The 6,000-nt window shown below is 44.1% G+C and overlaps 1 protein-coding gene across 27 annotated transcripts in view; it reads right to left on the minus strand.

Annotated features, from left to right (window-relative positions):
- The window catches only part of SRCIN1 (SRC kinase signaling inhibitor 1), a 1,481,450-nt gene that overhangs the window by 368,400 nt on the left and 1,107,050 nt on the right, over positions 1–6,000 (minus strand). The window lies entirely within an intron of this gene.

A 6,000-nucleotide genomic window follows, 5' to 3' on the forward strand; every position in this document is an offset into this window, starting at 1 on the left:
CTGAGTGCGGTCAGTTGCCCATAGACATTGCCTGATGAGTGTTAATGACTAAATAGAGTGCACCTGTGTGTAATCTAATGTCAGTACAAATACAGCTGCTCTGTGACGGCCTCAAAGGTTGTCTAAGAGAATATTGGGAGCAACAACACCGTGAAGTTCAAAGAACACACCAGACAGGTCACGGATAAAGTTATTGAGAAATTTAAAGCAGGCTTAGGCTACAAAAAGATTTCCAAAGCCTTGAACATCCTACGGAGCACTATTCAAGCAATCATTCAGAAATGGAAGGAGTATGGCACAACTGTAAAACTACCAAGACAAGGCCGTCCGCCTAAACTCACAGGCCGAACAAGGAGAGCGAGGATTAGAAATGCAGTCAAGAGGCCCATGGTGACTCTGAAAGAGCTGCAGAGATCTACAGCGCAGGTGGGGGAATCGATTAGTCGTGCACTGCACAAAGTTGGCCTTTATGGAAGAGTGGCAAGAAGAAAGCCATTGTTAACAGAAAATCATGAGACGTACCGTTTGCAGTTTGCCACAAGCCATGTGGGGGACACAGCAAAACATGTGGAAGAGGGTGCTCTGGTCAGGTGAGACCAAAATGGAACTTTTTGGAAAAAATGCAAAACGCTATGTGTGGCAGAAAACTAACACTGCACATCACTCTGAACACACCATCCCCACTGTCAAATATGGTGGTGGCAGCATCATGCTCGGGGGGTGCATCTCTTCAGCAGGGACAGGGAAGCTGGTCAGAGATGATGGGAAGATGGATGTATCCAAATACAGTGCAATCTTGGAAAAAAACCTCTTGGAGTCTGCAAAAGACTTGAGACTGGGGCAGAGGTTCACCTTCCAGCAGAACAACAACCCTAAACATAAAGCCAGGGCAACAATGGAATGGTTTAAAACAAAACATATCCATGTGTTAGAATGGCCCTGTCAAAGTCCAGATCTACAGTAAATCCAATCAAGATTCTGTGGCAAGATCTTAAAACTGCTGTTCACAAACACTGTCCATCTAATTTTACTGAGCTGGAGCTGTTTTGCAAAGAAGAATGGGCAAGGATTTCACTCTCTAGATGTGCAAAGCTGGTAGCGACATACCTTAAAAGACTGGCAGCTGTAGTTGCAGCAAAAGGTTGTTCTACAAAGTATTGACTCAGCGGGCTGAATAATTACACACACCCCACTTTGCAGTTATTTATTTGTAAAAAATGTTTGGAATAGTATGATTTTTGTTCCACTTCTCACGTGTACACCACTTTGTATTGGTCTTTCACGTGGAATTCCAATAAAATTGATTCATGTTTGTGGCAGTAATATAACAAAATGTGGAAAACTTCAAGGGGGCCGAATACTTTTGCAAACCACTGTATTTTGCTCACGCTGGTGTCATTTAGCTTGCAGCTTCATGAATCAGGCCCTTTGTGTCTGAAATGCATCAGCTCCTGTCCCTAAAACAGCGCTGGTCCCTAAAACTAATTAAAATATATTTGTATTTCATTATCAAGCCACCTGTGTGATGCACCCCAGAGAGGTTCCTCAGAAATGTGTCTAAACTGAGGATGGTCGATAAGATGCAAATAATTTTGAGTTGACGATTGTATGTTAATTTAAATGAAATGTATGCAGCTTGAATATGTACCAATAAAATCTCGTAGCTTCTTCATTCCAACAGTACTTTTAAGCAGCATAAATTTGCATTAACCCTCCTGGCGGTTTGTCAAAATCCGCCAGGGGGCAGCAAAGCCATTTTTAAATTTTTTTTTATTTTATGTAGCGAGACAAGGTCTCGCTACATGATAGCCTCCGGCGATCGGAGATCAGGAGATCCCGTTCAAAGAACGGCATCTCCTGGAGGGCTTCCCCCGTCACCATGGCGACGGGCGGGGTGACGTCACCGACGTCATGACGTCAAAGGGGACTCCGATCCACCCCACAGCGCTGCCTGGCACTGATTGGCCAGGCAGCGCACGGGGTCTGGGGGGGGGCAGCTGCGGCACAATGGTTAGCGGCGAATCGGCGGCGATCGGAATGCACACGCAGCTAGCAAAGTGCTAGCTGCGTATAGCAAAAAAAAAAATATATATGCAAATCGGCCCAGCGCGGCCTGAGCGGTGCTCTCCGGCGGCATAGCCCGAGCTCAGCTCGGGCTTACTGCCAGGAAGGTTAAAATTGGCATACAATCTGTAAATGCCACGAACAGAGCTAGCCATTGAAATGCAAATAATTGATGCAGGATTATGCTAATTTTCTATGCAAATGGCTCAGTTTACTTCTTCGGACCCTGTCCTCTTGTTCAGTGCTGAAGAGCGGCGGTCAGGAGACTTCAGATGTTTTGAATCATCTTCCCTGAATTTGCACACCAACACTATGTAAATTTGCATACAAAATCTGCATAGCCATGAACCAACACGGAATTCTTTGCATTCCGTACTAAGAGCACAGGTCAGAAACTCCAAACATAAAAATCCAAATAGCACATCATTGCCAATCTTCAAAGGGGAAGACATAAGCACATATTTACACTACACATATTGACATAGAACTATCTATCTCGAGGCTCACTAATGTGACTGCTGACTTAGCAGATCAGCAAAAACTCGGTATACAGAGGCGCCAGAGTAGAGTAAAACGTTTTAAAAACCGCTTAAAAGGAGAGGGAGATGTTAAGGTGGACTCACCTCCCTCTTACAAAAAAAAAGAAAACTCACTTGAGTCTCAATAAAACAGAATTGTCAAATAATTTATTCAACTCCACAAATGCAACGCATTTCGCGGGTGTGACCCCGCTTCCTCGGGCAAGAATGGGAGGAGCTCAAACCTATTGCTTGACCCACTGAGTTGTGCTCCCATTTTTGCCTGAGGAAGCGGGGTCACGCCCGCGAAATGCGTTGCATTTGTGGAGTTGAATAAATTATTTGACAATTCTGTTTTATTGAGACTCAAGTGAGTTTTCTTTTCTTGTAAGAGGGAGGTGAGTCCACCTTAACATCCCTCTCCTTTTAAGCGTTTTTTAAAACGTTTTACTCTACTCTGGCGCCTTTGTATACCGAGTTTTTGCAGATCTAGTCCACCTTGGGTGGAGGGGTGCATCCCCATCTACTATCTACAGAGAGCGACTTCTTAACCTGAGTGGGGTCAGGTCCTAATGCTCCCCACCTGCATTTAAAGTGGTTGCCTATGGGTAACCCGTGTTTGTGAGTATATATATACATAAAATTGTATTGAACGCTTCATTTTACCTGACAATACTGCACCATATTGAGCTCTCGATTCTCTTCTTGTTTTTAAGCATGCTGACTTAGCAGGACTAGGAAAGAGTACCTATAGTGTAAAGCTGACCAGGAGGTTTATGAAACAGTGAAATACAGTACGGCCCCGTTCAGACTATGTGGGTTCCTACCCGTTTTTACAGAACGCATACGGGCAGACTTTGCGCATAGAAACGGCTACTCATGTTTTCTAATAGCCTCGTTCACATGTATGCGTACGAGACGCATACGTTTCTCATCCGCATTGCTGCACGCAGTTCTGTGCGTCACGCACAGAAACGGATGCAATGAAAGTCTATAGACGCGTATCAAAAACGCATACTATTGAGTTTTTAGCATACGATTCCCTATGCGTTTCCCATAATTCCTTTCTGTTTCCTGTTTGACGTTTGTGTGCAAAACGCAATAGAAAACACATTTGAACGCATAGAAAACGCATGCGTTTTTTACCTTACGTTTCTTTAAAATTATATGCATTCTGCAAACGCTGACAGTCTAAACAGGGTCTAAGCTTTTCTCTCTTAAGGGCAGTAAGAATGGTCATACCCCCTTTGAAACCTCTTTCTTATTTGATCAAATTACAAACAGCAAGTAGCTGTTCTGTTTAGCATTTGGACACACCCCTCTAGCGCCTCTTTCATATTAGATATGATTTAGTATCAAGGAGACAAGCGTAGAGAATTGTATTCCTGTGGTTAGGTTAGAGTCTAGTGATATCTCCCCTAGCCCCATAAGACTCGAATGTGTCAACAGAACTAGATCGTGTATTGCGAGTATGGTAACTATGTACCATCTTTTCTCCTGTGTTTGGGCTTTTACTTTGTGCTCCTGGGCCTAAATCGGTTCATGCATTGTTTGAATTTTTCTTTCTCAACCAGGGTTCATTTAGTCTTTGTAGGGGTTGCCTGGCATTTTTCGCCTTTGAGATGAGCTGCCTCAGCTATCTTCACTCATTTTCTGCCCATCCTGCATTATAGCTTCCCTACTTGTTCTTCACTAGTGCAATGGCCACAGGACTGTTATGATAAATTATATTGGTAACTAGTCTACCTAAGCCCGTATAACAACGGGGTCTAGGTAGGGAAATTATCGCCTCGCACCCGCCGCACGCGTGCACCCGCCGCCCTGCTCCCTGGCCTCACCTCCCGTCCCAACGGCTTTCTGTACTGTGCACATGCGCAGTACAAAAAAGCTTCGGACAGACAGGGAAAGATGCTGATGACGCAGGGACAGTTAGATTTTATTGTACAGGAAGCCAGAACTAAGGATATATGTACAACAGATGAAGACCCTATACCCTATAATGGAGAGTGCAATAATGGAGGGCATGAAATGCCATAGGGGCATAAGTAAAAGCTACAAGTAGAGGCAAGGAAGCACAATTATGGCGCATGCTATTAATCAGGTGCCATAAGTATTGTTCATCGCCACTTTTCACGGCTTTTACTATTGCCACCTACAGCTGTGTAATTTTTTAGTGGCACTAGTATTGCCCCATTTTTACCTGCTACGCACCCTCATTTGCCTGAAAGGACATGAGAGGGATATGGAGGCTGCCATATTCATTTCCTCATAAACAATAGTTGCCTGGCAGTGCTACTAAGTAGTGTCTAAATCACAAACCAGAAACAAGTATAATCTAGTCAGTCTTCAGTGAGAGCACCTGATCTGCATGCTTGTTCAGGGACTATGGCTAAAAGTAGAGGCAGAGGATTAGCAGGGCTACTGGGAAATATGCATTGTTTCTATCGGTCTCAATATTTTTCTCACTTCAAGTGTGCTTTAACAGAACTAGTTATTTAAACCTAAAAACTCCAAAACCCCCTTATGGATGAAAAGGAGAATGGGTGAGTCTTTGGGGTGGGGTAGGGTGTTCAGTCGGCTGGGATGTAGATGTCCCTTTTGTCCTGTTGTGGTAATGTGCATTTTAAGCTGAAGAAGCAGTTATATAAGGTATACTATAAAAGCATATCAGCAGTGGCCATTACCTGAGAGACCTGCTGGTCTTTGCTCATCAGCTACTGAGAGATCTGAGGAAGCTACTCTGTCAGCAGATCTATGCCTCTGTTAGCAATTATGACAGTTTTGAAAAGGTGGCCGACACTACTAGCTTATAAACAAAAGAAAATAGCATGGTTTTCACATTGTAGGGAGGGCAGAAGGGTTATCTGCACCCAAGCCTGTGGCAGCTACATCTGCCCCTGCAGGATAGATGGCACTTCTGTGATGTTGTGTGGTAAAAGCAAATAAAACACCCAGAAAACCACACATTCCTTTATCCTATCAATCAGATATCTTAGGCTTCTTCCATATGAGAAGATGAACTGCATGCGCTTGACGGAAAGTTCAGCCTCCAGGGTTACCAGCCATAAGCACCATTTAAGTCCAGTTTAACGGCTTCCAGACCGGGTTAATTGAAATCTACACCCTGTTTATGTCCGTCTATCCCTGCCAGGGAGTAGATTTCAACTACTACATTTGTGCACATGCTGCCGTTGTTCGCACCGATTCTGCAATGCTGCAACCTGCTCGCTCTGCTGTCCCAATGGCAGCAAAGCTTCGAATCTCGGTAAGGAGCCAATTTCATTGGGCTAAAGGTGGTGAAAAAGCTTCCCCTTACAGTAACATCAGAGCGTGGCTGCGTCACTTTTTCTTCAGTTTTGTGAGGTTTTCACACCTGGTCATAAAATGCTTTTTAAACCACCAGCAAGCAAGAACACAC

The sequence above is a fragment of the Hyperolius riggenbachi genome, chromosome 12 (genome assembly GCF_040937935.1).
Source record: "Hyperolius riggenbachi isolate aHypRig1 chromosome 12, aHypRig1.pri, whole genome shotgun sequence".
In the NCBI taxonomy this organism is placed as follows: domain Eukaryota; kingdom Metazoa; phylum Chordata; class Amphibia; order Anura; family Hyperoliidae; genus Hyperolius; species Hyperolius riggenbachi.